The sequence below is a fragment of the Anoplopoma fimbria genome, chromosome 7, assembly GCF_027596085.1.
Source record: "Anoplopoma fimbria isolate UVic2021 breed Golden Eagle Sablefish chromosome 7, Afim_UVic_2022, whole genome shotgun sequence".
NCBI classification, from domain to species: domain Eukaryota; kingdom Metazoa; phylum Chordata; class Actinopteri; order Perciformes; family Anoplopomatidae; genus Anoplopoma; species Anoplopoma fimbria.
In genome coordinates, this window is record NC_072455.1 from 13073533 (window position 1) to 13088691 (window position 15159).

Below are 15159 nucleotides of genomic sequence, written 5' to 3' on the forward strand. Positions count from 1 at the left end.
GTTACAGTAGCTTTTAGCATTAAGATTTGATGATAACAGCAGCCATTTATAAATATGAAACGCACCATTTGGGGCCCAACTTGCCTGAAAAATTGGGCAAGTCAAGTGGATTTCCTATTACGCACCAGCACAGTTCCTGAAAAGGTAGTCTCGTGACTGCACACTCTGGAATTCTCCAATGCTTGGACTGGGGTCCCGCAATTGGAGGAATATATCGGCTATCTGTGATCGGATGAGTATGAAGCCGATTGTTGGGTTTCATTGGGGGGGCGATGGTGGGTTGAACCAAAACTATCATTGTTTCTTTTGAGTTTGAATGAAATGTGTTTTACAATTTTTGGCCGCTTAAACAGCTGATCTCCTAGTTGAAACTGAGGCGGAACACGCACACGAATATATTGGCAATGACAGCGGCCGGTTGGAAATAATAAAATATCAGCCAATGCTATCATGGAACCAATTATATATCTGTTTATGAATGAATTACTAATATTGAACTCAATAATCTTCAAAGAGTCTTGAGTTTAAACAATGATATTGCAGGTAACTGAAACAACTATAAAATAAAATAATTATAATAATCAATAAAATAATGTCTCGAGGGGTTACAGCCTATTCCTCTCATGTTGTTCCCCTGTTGTCCTGCTCCACATGAAGCTGGGCCACCAGCCATACAACAACAACAACCCTCAAGGCAGAACATCAGGACTCCTTCAGTTGAAGGTGATAGTCTCACTCACTAAGCATCCCTTGTGCCTGACTGATGGGACAAGTTGGTCATGTTGTCAAATGTACTGCCATTTTCCATTTAACCATCAACATAAACATATAAAGAGGATACTTCTCCATTAGTGTAGATGGTTTGGGGGGCATTTAAACAGCAGAAAGGATAGCAGTACACTGACTGAAAGCCCTTCATGACTGATGTTTGCCAAGCTGAAGCATGGGACCCGTGTTTGTCTGATGTGTGTAGTGGTTGTTTATGTAAGCACTGGCCATGACTCTGCCTTTCCTTTCGTCTCATGTCTGATCACAGTCCATCATCCTTTCTTTCATTGTGCTCCCTCATAGCTTCCTCTCTCCCTCCCAAGCTGAAGCAAAGAATGTTTGATGTACTACCTTTTGCCTCCACTCATCTCTCTGCATAGGCCCTAATCCTTTCTTCCTTTGTAGTTGCTGTGTTCAGACATCCAAAATAGACAAACAAATGTTTAATTCTAAAACAACTGGCACGAATCTCTTGGATAGACTGGATGCAGGTTTATTTGATACAATTCCTGAAGAAAAGCACCCTCCTCAGAGCCTCTTCACTGCTTACGAAAATGAAAAGATTATCCACTTCTCGCATTATTTTCTACTTATGAGCAAAGAAATATTTTTTTAAAGTTTAAAATCAATAAAAAAAATGGAAATGGTTCCAATTAAGATGAAGTTTTGAACATTCCTTATCTCCTCAAAGCATTGAGAATAATTTCCAAGAGGCCATGTAGGAATTGTCAGTACCATCAATATTAAATCCATACCATTTCAAGGTTGACTCGTACTCAACGGAAATTCCCTTTGAGGTCGTATAGTTGTGAAATCTAGCCTTAGGGAAGAAATAGGATTTCAGTCAGACACTTGTTGGGGTATACCCCTTCTCTCTAAGCTTTTCCCTGTTATCCCAAAGATAGATTCCTGTAGTCTTTACCACCCATTGCCTTCACCCCAGAGCTGTTTTCCATTAGGGTGTATACCACATAGCCTTAGGCTATCCACTGGGATCCTCGTCTTTCAATGTTTTTTGCTTTGTGACTCATAAGGGAGTGTTTTTCAGAGGAAATCGCTCACAAGCTTTTCTATATACATGTGATAACCCGGTACAAAAAAAGAGCCTTGATATAGGCAGAGGGATACAAATGCTTTATTCTAACAGTTTTCACGCTAACCAAGACTAAAAGTTACCTAAAAGGCTGAAATGAAGACAAACTGGCATTAACATTGACAGCCATTCAAATGTGACATTGCTTTCATATCAATACCTCAAGAAACACAAGTAAAATGAATCAAGGAGACAGTCACAGTATATAAAAGAAAGCAGAAACCGGACGTGGGCTGTAATAAAAAACTATATATGAAATAAATACCAAAGTAAAATTCAGATGGAAGCTGTGGAACTGCTGAATTCCTTCTCCGATGAATCGCTGAGAGTTTGGAGGCAAATGAAGGACTTTTCAGACCTAATCCTAACCAAGCTAACTAAAGGATTACCGAGGGGAGAAAAGCATGCCTGCACTGAAAAACAACCTCCTCTCCATCACTAGCCTCACATGTATTTGCACATGAAGGAATCTACACAATTAGCTGTTGGTTGGATACAAAAAGAGCACAAACAGGCTGTAAGCAAGTAATATGGAAAATACTGCAAGGTGCACTACTATTTCTTAATATGCTTCACAAATATGTTTATTCCTTAAAAAAATTGATATCAACTGTAGGTTAAATAGCATTCTTAAAAAGTAATTAAAAGCCAACTTAAAAAAAAAGGCTATACAATATGAGATGTGTTTGCACAAAGAAAGACAGACAGAAATAACTATAGAGTCTTTTTTTCTGACAGACAAGTGGCCGCTGCGGAGCGCTTCATCCCAGCGTTTTATTGGAAAAACATTTTTAAATAATAAAATAAATAATATCTATTTGGGAATACTTTCTATTGGTTTGACATTATTTTTTTACCATCTGCATCAACCTGTGGATTCTTGCCTTCATACTTTGTATGGATCAGCTTGTCCCTGCTCAATCTGACAGTCATAACGTTAGAGCAAGGAAGACGCCCCGGTACAGCACGTATGGCGATAAAAGTTTTACACTACCAGCAACATTCAGTGGACGGCCGACTGATTTTCTCACACAAATCCGCTTTTCTACAATTGTTATGATAGAGACAGACAGACATGGCCCTAACAAGCTTCTCCTCCATTTTCTCCAGTGATGTCAGCAGCTCTTTTCTGAAATAAATTTTGACCTATAAGCACTCACTGCACAAAAATAGCCGGAGCAATCCGCAAGAAGATGCTGGGTGCAGCCTCTAAGCAGCCACATGCAGTCGAATATGCTTTTGTCATTGGAAACAGCTGAAAAAAGAAGCTGCCGCTCAGAAAGAAAAGGCTTTATGGACACAGGCCCTCACCCTCGAAGCCATTCTGCCTGTCAATATTCAGGCAGTTAACGAGATATGCGGCCATCAACCAATGTGCATCCTAAGAAAAACTATTGTGATAGTTGACTTATTTTGAAAAAGTATCATCTATAATTGTCAGAATCAGTTTCTCATTATGGATGTGAGCTAAAGCACAGCAGCAAGCCGTCACAGAGGGAGTTCAAGATCAACATCACAGGCAGCATGAAAGGGACTGTATATCTATCTCGCTCTTTGACTCAGCTGGGAAGGCACATGCAAATAACACATCAAGAGGCCCTTATGCTCCAACACAACATCTGTCTAGCTTTAAACGCTGAAATACACAGTAGGGTGTATATGTATTTTTGTATTTTAATACCAGTAAAAATGTTTAGAAATGATGAATACAGTGATATTTAGTAGTAGCTTCTTTAATACTACTTTTTAAGGCAACTAGTAACGCTGTACTTTACCCTGATGGTAGCTGTGGTACTTTAAAATGTGTAACAATGTGAATCAAGTAACTGTACTGGTATCTACTGTATAATGATATGAACAGGAATAGAATGCCAGTTTAGTACTGTCCATGTATTTGTGCGTATGAAGAAACGGAAATGCTAAAAGAGCACCTGGACAAAAGAAAATGTCAATTCAGAAATTCCCATATTTTTGATGAAACAAAAACATTTAAACATGATGTAAGTATGATGTAGATTGTGATTGTGTCATTAAATAAAGTTATGTTGCTACAACATGAGGGGAGAAGGGCATCATGTTTAATTAGCAAAAAAACACCTTGCAGTCTAATGCAATCCAAGGCATTTCACCATAATTAATCAGAATATCTCTTATAGGAATATAACTAATAAGATAAAATATGTGTTATCATCATCAGATATAGGCTTTTACTTTGTTTAAGTCATGCATAGTGGTTATTTGCAGAAAAAACACACAATTCAAATGATTAAGAAATAAAAAACCTATTTTATGGATAGTAAATTAGTGGCATCAGCAGTTTTAATGATGTATTATTAGCTGTTTCAAGTTAAACAGGTCATAATTCCCTCTCTAATATCTATTTATGTTGCTGGGAAAACATCTCCCTGCATCCTTAATCTTTAAAAGCCTCAATGCCAATCTCCAGATCGCATATTTTTACTCAATAAATGCAGATAACAATCGGCATTAAAACTCTTTTTCAAACTATGATAAAGAGTAAACGGAGTATTTAACATGACTCCCTTTTATACATCTAAAATGCCCACATACTGCTGGTTTAAGGCACTTTTTTGGCAGACTTAAGGCTGGAATGTCGGTTTCCTCTGACATTTTTACAGCTCTTCTTCAAAAGACTTCAGGTGAATGACTCCTTAAATCGCAAACCAGCACGCAGTGCAGGAATCAGGACACCATATTTATTGTAGCTTCTTCATTTCTTAAGTTTATGAACCGCAACGTTATATAACCATGATTCTGTTTATTACGTCATACCTAGCTTGGATCTTAGAATATGTAGGGTAATAAGACAATATTCCATCACATAGTCTCACGATGCTATGTTTTATAAAATAGGCAGCTCAAACCACTTTATTGGCACTTTCAGTATCACTCCGCTTCCGATAAAAATAGATGAGACATTCAGTAATGCTGCATTAACAGAAAGTGGAGCTACGTCCTTGCCACGCCAAGCAGCACACCTCCACCTCACAAATAAAGGCAAGCCTAGTAGCACCATCATCCAACTGAATTATAACCCCTGTATCATGATAGGTAGCGGATGGTCTTATTCTTGCCGATACACAGCCCTTAGAAAATACCGTATTTCTGCTGTAGATATATGGAAAATCTCATTTATTTTGGCCACTTAGTATATACACCTGTAAATATGTTGTCCATAAAGAGCTTCGCTTGGCTAATGTTTCCATCTGTTTTCCCGCTGCAGTTTACCCACCCTGTATTTTGCAGCTCTAATGTGGCATAAAGCAAATAGTCACGGCGTGGATATTTGAGCAGCACGCAGTACAACATTTTCCTTGGATCCACACAGGTTAGCACATTACCAAAACAATGCTGGGTTAGAGAAGGAGTGGGCTTTATTAGCTTTTTGCTGTGAACAACCCTGGCTCTACTGCATTCTTTGTTATACCTCGTATTCAATTCTGCATAATAAACCACAGTGTAGCACAGTGTTGAAATATCAGGGTATTGCTTTACAGACAGCTTTTTATTCAAAACTTCAAATGCAAACCATTCTTTTACAATACCCCTTTATTGAAAGTCACTTTAGTTGCACTGGAAATACTTTTGAAAGTGTTATTTTGGCCGGCAATATCACTGAGATATGTCAAACTGAGATTTCAAAAAAGGGAATGAGGAAGGGAAAAGCCCTTTCCATCCAAGGCTTTTTGACATGACTTCAGACAGACACGGAGGGGAAAGAATTACAACGTTAGTGAATAGCGGAGACAAGTTAGTAGTGAGACGACGTGATGGGATAGAAACGTGCACGAACACTCCCTGCACCCCTTTTCCTTCCTCTTTATATTCTAATCAGAGGGGAGCTTTGTCCTGAATTCCCCAACATTGCCAGAAACTTTCTCTCTGACTGACAAGTTAATCCACAAAACATGGCATTTGCAGATTTAACAACCGCATCTTGACAGAAAAACACAAAACTTCCACCTGACAAATGTGCAAATATAGTTGAGGCTTTCTAATCCTGATAAAGAAAAAAAAAAAGAAAAAATCATAACATATTGACTGATTTATCTTGCAACAACAGAATGTATAAAGCATCCCCCATTTCATACAGGATGTCAGTAAGGGAGAGAAAATGACTGCGGTCAAATGAAAGAGGATTAGAGAGATGCAACCTTAAACAGATGTATAGGGGTTTTCTTCACTGAACACTAAAAGCGGTTTTCCTTCTCAGGTGTACTTAAAGGATGTTATTATAATAGAGCGATTTCTGGAAATATGGTCGAGGTAGCTCATGAAATGGGCCAACTAACAAGTGATCAGTGTTTGGTGCAATACATTTGTGAAGGATCTGTTAACACAGTGTGATAGGGCTAGAGCTTCTGTGCCTGTGACTGTCTATCACTATGTTATTCCATGCTCATCTGCATTATAAACTCCATGCTTATCTGCTTATAAACATTTTAATCTAAATTAAGAAACTTGTTCAGCCTGGGCAGAATAATGCTCAAGTGCTTTCTAGACACTTTTCTTATAGAAACAAACATGCATATCTGTAGTGACTGTCCTTTTCAGAGTAATACAGACAGACTAGTGTAAGGAAGAATGAGATAAAATACACACTGAATCCTAAGTGACTGTTTCAAATAAAACAATCCTCTTTATTTTAAGTCACCTTTAATGAGTGGTGCATTACTTCAATGTATAGCTAATAAAGAGTAGGTTTTGATAGAACAGCATTGCAGTTGGATTATTTTAGTTTTTTTGGTTGGTTTTTTTTTTTTTAAATCAGAAAACAGAAATGATGTGTTTCAGCAGGATAGAGCAAAACAAAACTGATTCCCAACAGTTCAAATGAGATGAGGCTAATTAAACATAAGATGAACACTTGTCTAATAGGTGCCGACTGAGGAGAGCGAGGGGAGGCAAAATGGCAAAAAAGAAAAAAGGAAAAACAATTTGTTGATGCTCAAGAAGGCACAGCTGTGGGGGGTTGGAGTTGTATAATCCAATGTTTCAGATAACTCTCCTACCCCCCAACATGTTCTGTGAAGAGCAGCAATAAAAATAAGGTTCTGCAGGGTAAAACCTAGCCTGAAATGGTGCTCATTTTACCAAAGGCAACCTAAATAAAAACTTTATTTTACCATGGATTTTACAATAAAGTTTGTAACGTGACTGGATTCAAATAGATCATTTGCATTCCATTTCCGCCTGTGGGTGTCAGGTGATTGACAGGAAGCAAAGTGTAAAATAATGCAGCAAAAATATGAAAATACTCCACCGAGGCACAATGAAACACTGGAAAAACTGAAACGTTGACTGAATCAAATGGATGAGTCATGTTTGCTGTGATAGATTATCTGGCTCTGTTTCTTTTCAAAGCCTGTGGAACTAGTTTTTCACAATATACAAGGATGGATGGCAGCAAATGGTTTCTTATGAAGGGGAGAAAATGAGCCTTGATATCTCTAGCTCTGCTGGATGTGTGCAGGCGGCAAAAAGAAGCAAGCAGACCACTGACAAAAACTACAGCGATTATCCTTCACAGAATAAATGCATTGCACCTGGCTGTGACATAGAGGGCTTAAAATCACATTTAAATGCTAACGACACTATACAATATGAATATTTTAAATTGGAAAAAATTGCAGGTACTTCATAATCCAAGTATATCTCCTGTGTGTGTGTGTGTGTGTGTGTGTGTGTGTGTGTGTGTGTGTGTGTGTGTGTGTGTGTGTGTGTGTGTGTGTGTGTGTGTGTGTGTGTGTGTGTGTGTCAGTCAGAGAATGAGTGTATCTTTCACTAATCAAATGTTGGCCTGGCTTGGCTGCCTTCCTGTCTATTCGGGCCCTCCAGCCCAGCAAACTTAATGACATTTGATTTTCAACTCTTCTAATTTTTCACTACATTTAACTCTGAATTTAAATTCCATTGAAGTTTGTATTAGTATCATTCATGTGTCACTGATCTTAAATCCTAAAGTATTGACAGTTTCTATTCAAGACGAGGAGCGAACTGCTTTCACTCTAGTCACTGATGGCAGCAGGATGAACTGGATTTTTATATTATTTTTTTTTACCTCTGAAAGGGATGTCATTTATATCTCTCACTAGCATTATCTGCAAAAAAAATAAAATAATACAGAGTGCTGGGTTGTCAGGGCAAAACACACTCAATAAAAAGCATTACTCCATGATGTTTAAAACATTCCAGGTCCAAATTTTGTGAGGATGGGTTTTAGTGTACACACCCTGCCTTGGTAGTTCTACATTAGTCCGTGACGTCCTACATCCCAGAATGCCTTTCGACAACCTCCGGGTTGTTTGTGTAGGTGGAAACGACGAGCAGCAGCTGAGCATATTCAATTTCATCCAGTGAAGAAAAAGTAGGCACTGCACCACACCATGCAAACAAAACATGTCTTATGGCTGCCTGGCATTCTGATCTATTAATGCTGCTGTCAGTGGGGTAGTTATGCCTCTTCTACAGTACAACGACTTCTCCCTGTATGACTGCTAAACACTGATGGAAAATGGCAGCTCTAGGAAGTTCTAGCAAGCCGTGCTCTTTGATTATAAATGGTCTGAAACCAAAACCTGAGGTTTACTGGTGAGCATTTGATTTTTTTTTTTCCTGCAATTCAATTTTACTCTAACTATGCTGGAAGTATATAGTATTTGGACAGTTTTCTGTGGAAATGAGACTAATACATGACCCAACAGCAGGTATGTAAGCTGCCTTTAAGGGGTGGTTCTTTTTTTGACACACTGGGTAATTTACATAAATATTATATTGAAAAACCAAATTAAAGGTGACATTTGCTTTCCCTGAATATAGACTTCTTTCTCTACTTCCGAGCAAATCTGACTTTATATTACAATGTGAAAGGACTTCTTGTAATCTACCTAATCCCTGTTCAAGGTGACCTAAAGAGATTTGTTTCTATTGCTCCTGAAATCTCTGACTATGATCATGAACTCATCAAATGACATAACAGGTCATGTTTCTTTGTCCTCCACTTTCAAATCCTCTGTCAGATTATTTCTTACAATGGATAGAAACCAAGGTTAGATTAGTATAAATACATATAAATACGCAAACATGCAAGGTTAAATTCAGATTAACGGAGTGCCTTTTTGAGTTTTTAATCAGCATTCGATCTATTATACTGAAGGTACTGTATGTTCTCTCAACAAATGATCAAACAAGAGTAATGTCCATGTACGACGGCAAACATTTTATATGCTAAAGCAATTGTACGTCCACTATTCACAGAAATGTGCAGATTGTTTATCGTACATGTGAAGGCCTTGGAGTGCACAGATATCAGTCAAGCTATTTGTGCTTGCAAATGTGGGCCTTCAAGCAACGGCTATTAAACACAGAAGTGAGTCCCGATCAAACAGAGGCTGTTTGCTCTTTCAGAGAGCTACAACAGGCTTGTAATAAAGCCACAGCATTTACACGATTGACAACTATTGACTGCAAAACTGTTCTAAAAGGAGAAACTGAGACATGGGATGACATCATTGGCTGTTCAAGACAGCCTGCCAGCATAATCTCTGTGAAGTCTCTGCCTATTTGATGCCATTTTCTGAGCCATCAGCAATGATTACACATCAACTGTAAGTATGGCTGCCACACTTTGGTGATTTTAGTTTGTTTTTTTTAAGTTTCATTCATGCTCTCAGTCTGTACAACTGGTGTAAAGAAAAAGTCAAGCGACTCATTTGCTGTCAAAGCTTTGCAGTGACATTTCACCCTCTGGGCTCCGCATCTGAAGCCTCTATCCCTCTGGCAAAGACGCACTGCAGAAGTCATTTCTATGTGTAGCTCTAAAAACAGAGCATACCACTAATGGTGCTGGGCTTTGATATTTGGCTCCCATCGGGGTACCAAGTGCAAAAAAAATAAAATAAATATATATATATATATATATATATATAAATACACACATATTTATGATGCTGTGAGCTGATTTGGATAACAGGGTGCACCACGGTGACACATTTAGTTAGGTTCAATCAGCAACGGTAGATCCACCTCATTGATGTCACTAACTGTTAGCTGGCGGCCTCTCAGCGTCCTCCCTCAGCCCAACAACTGTGAGCAAAGACACATCAACACACATTAAGTGACATGTTTGCTGCTCCATTTCTCTAGCAGACCCCTAACTGAGTGGGCTGATGCCTCTTGCCGCTCCCATCCTGTGCTCTTTGGTGATCTAATGTAGCAATGTAGAATATTAATAATTCAAAAAAGTGTATATCACTCCAGGCATGGTACAAAAAAGTTAAACGTGTCATTGAATAAGGCAAAAGGGAATACTTTATCAATCTGTCACTCAGCATTAAGGCTGGTGTTAAAATATGCAGTCATATGGAACATGAATGTATCATAAGATTTCTTTTTAAGTATTGTTGCTGCAGAAAGGTCAGGAGAGGAATGGTGCGGGCCTGGAAGAGGTGGTCTGACAGTTCATCGATGATAACAGCACATTAGTATCGACACTGAGAACTCACTGGGAAAGCAAATCTTATCTTTGCAAAGCTAGGAAGACAGGGGAGATGGGAGTGAGGGGGGGAGATAATGGGAAAGGAGAGGAGTGGAAGAGGGAGGGAGGGAAGTATAGATGGGGGGCGAGGGAGATATGAGATGTAAGAAACCTTGGCAGAGGGCTTATCTCCTTGGTGAAAAAAGGAGCAGGATGAGACTGAGGACTGTTGTGTTGTGGGTCGTGCACCGAAGTGAAATTTGATGAAACAACAAACCGTGCAGCAAACACTTTGAAACTCTTTTTATCTGGTGCAATGTAACTAACTAGTTGTTAGTTGCCTGATGGTATAACTGGCAGTGTGTGTGTGTGTAATAGTCACAGTATTCACAACAAACATAGGCAGCTGACTTTGTACAGTAAATTCCAGGACAGCTACATTGGAGTTTCAATCCACCACGGGGAGTTGTGGATTTTGTTAGAGGACTGTCGTAACTAAAAGTTTCTTTCTTATCACAAAGATTATCTCCTCTCACTCATCCATGACCTTGAAAGTGTTTTGAAGAGAGACGAAAGAAGGGCATAGTAGTGTGTCAAAAAAAACATCTGGCTGCACAGTGCACAGCTAAAGATGCTACTAGGACGGCATACCAAGACCTTCTTACCAGTGGTCTTATTTGCTGATTCGTCTTACAGAGACAGAGATAAAAAAATAAACACTGTAAGCCTCATCTTTCATCTTTTTAACTAAACTCAGTCAGTGAGTGCTTAAAAAGGATATTTCTAAAGGATATATTGTAAGTGGAAACTCTCTTGCTATCACTTTTGATATCATTATTGTCCTCTACACGTAATCATAAAGCCAAATGCTGAATACAGTCTGTCAACATTAGTTTTCTCAGAGGTAAACGAAGGGCTGAGTAATATGTTTGAAGTTAGTATCCCAATGCAAATATTTCCAAAAATAATATGCAGTATATCACAATACAGCAAATGAATAAAGAAAAGATCCTGTGCTGCACAAGTCCAAAACTCCTTTAAATGCCACAGTAATTAAGCTTCTTTTTTTCATATCTTCATACATTCCCGATATATCACCATAACCGATATACACTATATGACAGTATTTTCTGTAAAAAGCTGAGCGGCTGCTAGTAGAAGTCATTGTAGCATTTATGTCATTGCCTAGCCCACAACACTGTGCGTCTGATATGCAGTTAACGTTATTACACAAGTCTTGCAAGGTTTATATACTTACTTAAATGAATACTAAAACGTATATGTTCATAGAATAATGAATAGATATATCAATGCCCCTCTTCCATTGATTCTTGTTGGACGGAGATGGTATCTGGCTGGTGGTGGAACACTGGCAGTTGAATAAAATCCCCTGGCTTATAAACTGCTTATTGTTATATATGGAAATATTTTCATGATTCCATATCTAGTCGTGTTTCCCCTCACCCCATGTCTTGTGCTCTAATTGGCTGTAGCTCCCTGACAGACTACTCAGACAGATCCAGGTATTTAGTCAGCTAGAAATCATGCGACGAGTCTGCGTGCATCGGTAAAGCTCCCGGCTCACATCTTTACACAATTCACAAATAAGGCCCGAGCGCCCAGCCAACACCAAACTTACTCAGCTCAGCTGCCTGTTTCACCAGTAGAGACTGGCCTCTGGCTGTGCACTACACATCATTTTAAAAACAACATCTCCGTATCAATTGAACGGCCAGAGGAGCACATGAATTTTTGACTGGATTTTTTGTATTGAAAACCATATCTTTTGGATTTTTAAATTCCCTGGTAGACCATATTCGATACCCTCCAAGCCTGATAATGATTTATTTTTCTTTATTCCTAATTCTATGTTTCTTGGAATCGTTGATATGAGCAGGAGGATTTTCTAAAACTGAACCCATCATATGATCATAATATGACAAACCTGAAAGGCAACAAATGTAAAGATTGAATCATTCCCCAGCCCTAGATGTGGGACATCTTTCTAGACCTGGGAGGAAATTGACGGAAAACTTGCTTTAATAAGTCAAGGATGACCTGAAAGGAAAGATAACGTGTCATATTCAGCAAGTGTTGAATGAATCACTGGCAGGGAGTTTGACATGAGCTGAAAAATATGACCCGGTTCAACTCTTGTTTGACTGCAGAGAATTGAGACTTTCTCTCTCATCCTTTCTGCTCTGATACCTTAGACTTCTTATGCAACATGTCTTGGTTCTTTCAATGTCACCTGCAGATATAAACACCTGCACGTTGCAGAAACTTAAAGATTATGGAATGGCAGTAAAATCGTAAATATAATAGAAGACACTATCAGAAGATATTTTGCCAGATATTTTGTGTTTCCTCTCTCTCTTTTGAGAAAATGATCTCTATTTGCAATACATGAAACAGTAAATTTGTTTGAGTGGGGGAACCAACACTTGAAGCAGCTCTTAAGTAGCGCTGCTTTGCACTTTTAAATCGACATTTGCAGTCAGAATGCTTTGATAAAACAGGATAATGATACAGTTTGAATATCAGTCTCGGGACACGTTTAAATTTGTTGGGACGACTGCCAGAGGAAATCTGAAAAGAAAAAAGAAAAACATGCACACAAAAAGTGAGAAGGCAGCCTGGAAAACCAACAGCATCCCAGATAGAAGCGGAAGAGCAGAACAAACAAGTTGAGAACAAAAAAAAATGAAGGGATAATAAATAGGAGGAACAGGGGGGTTTGTGGGGGGGGGGACAAATCTCTTAATCTCTCCCTCGCTCTCTGGCTATGTTTGTTTTGTTCTGGTTTTGGCCTCAAGTCGCCCGTCGATCCCCTCGTAAATTGCCTGTGTCGATCCAGCCTTACAAGCCTCCACACACTCCCTGAGTCCCAGTTAAAATGGTCACGCCAATAAAAGCCCATTCACTTATAATGAATTGAGAGAGGAGCTAAAGACTAAAGGGGCTGATTTAGTGACAATAGTTGATGATCCTCGATTGAGTTAGGATTGAGCTAGCCAGCCTCTCCATTTCTACACCATGGCTGGTATTGTTGGGGATTTCTGAAAGAAAAAGAAAGCTGGCAATTCCCATTCCCTCCCATCCCTCTCTGAAATAGACTTCTAGACAATGTACAGTATGAAGGGAATCACCTCACCCTTGAGACACTGTAACTGAATATAGGGGCGTATGGCACGCTCACAGCTGTGTATTGTTGATGAGCATGATTCTGCCATGTGCCTGCAGAAGCAACAAAGCCACTGCAGACATAACACAACAGAAAGGAAATGAATGATGAATGATCATTCATAGCATGTCATCTGACGCCAACTGCCCAATTAATATAAGACAAGATGTTCTAATATTTAGTAGCAGCGGTTCAAACTGTCAGGATCTTTCCTAAGTGCGCATGGATGGAGAGCCAAAGCTCAATCCTTGCCTTTCTGACAACTGCCCGGTGAAGTCATTACAAATCTCTGAGGGCCACAGATGAAAAAAAATAAATAAAAAAAATTGCCACGGTGGGGTAATGGCAGTCAAATCCTGCAGGGCAGCATTGTGAGTGAACTGCTGATGCTGTAATCTCCAGGTAAGCTGTTGTAACGCTCGCATCCCTGCTCTTTGAACCTTGAGCATGGGACTCTTGCAAAACACCATGAAGCCCCGCCCCCTCGCCCCCCCAGCTCCCCTCAGAGCCGATTACAGCTGTGAGGTCAAGAGAAGCTAATGTGACTTTGTCTGGAATTGCCCAGTGTGGCCCTGAGGCCACTGGATTACATGCAGGAAGGGATTCTAAAATAGAAAAGTATACAGTGCAAGAATTAAATACTAAGTAGGCAGAAGGGGGATAGAGTCATGCTTTCACTTTGTTTGTTAAAGCTTAAGGAATAGCAAAACCCAACGTACACAGGTGAGTTGGAAGTCTTGTTTTATTCCTAGCTTTCTGTATGACCAGAGGAGTATTGATTTGTTTCTCTACAGCTTTGAAAGATCAGGTGTTATGTGCACAACAATGTGCTGTAGAGAACACAAATCATTTTTCGTCTGGCTTGGGAGAATAGTTTTTCTTCTACAACAGCTAGAATAAATAAGAAAACATATTAAATAGGCAACCAATAGTGTTAAGTCTAATAAATATTATTCACATTGCTTTGCTTAAGGCCTCCAGTCTGACCGACAGTCACCTTTTTGCCTATGATACAGTATAAAGCACAAAGTGGAAAGGCGGTTTCATGTTACTGGGCAAAAAACAATTATGAATTGTATTTAATTTGGTATAATCTGCCATTTTTCTTCTTATTAAACTCATTCACACCATGCATCCATCTATTTATCCATCAAATTCATTCCTACTTCCTATTCTTGCTTGCAGGTTTATGTGTGTTGACCAGCTGGTCACAGCATGGGATCAAGTACTGTAGGCTCTCTGAAGGCCGCATCAATGCACTGTACAAAGATTCAAGTATACAGCACAGTACAAAGTACAGGCTCGGGTACTGTACTGCAAATCCAAAAAGTTTCATAGTTTTCCTGGAAAGTTCTCATAATGTTTTTTTCGGTTTTTTTTCGTTTTACTTTAAAATAGAAGGAAACTTAAATTGGTGCATGATGAAATTATCCTGCAACCTGAAGCCATCTTTGAGATGATAGTGAAATAACTGAGCAGACTGAACGGAGCTTCCTGATGGCATATTAATGATCATTTGATTTGTTTTGTTTTATTTTATTTTGCATTTAAGAAATTTAAAGGGAAAAATCTACTTTGCTTCAGCACAGAGCCTTCTTCAGAGCAAAGGTTTCATGA

The 15159-nt window shown here is 39.1% G+C and overlaps 1 protein-coding gene across 1 annotated transcript in view; it reads right to left on the reverse strand.

Moving 5' to 3' along the window:
* nrxn2b (neurexin 2b) overlaps window positions 1–15159 on the reverse strand; it is a 570846-nt gene that overhangs the window by 527892 nt on the left and 27795 nt on the right.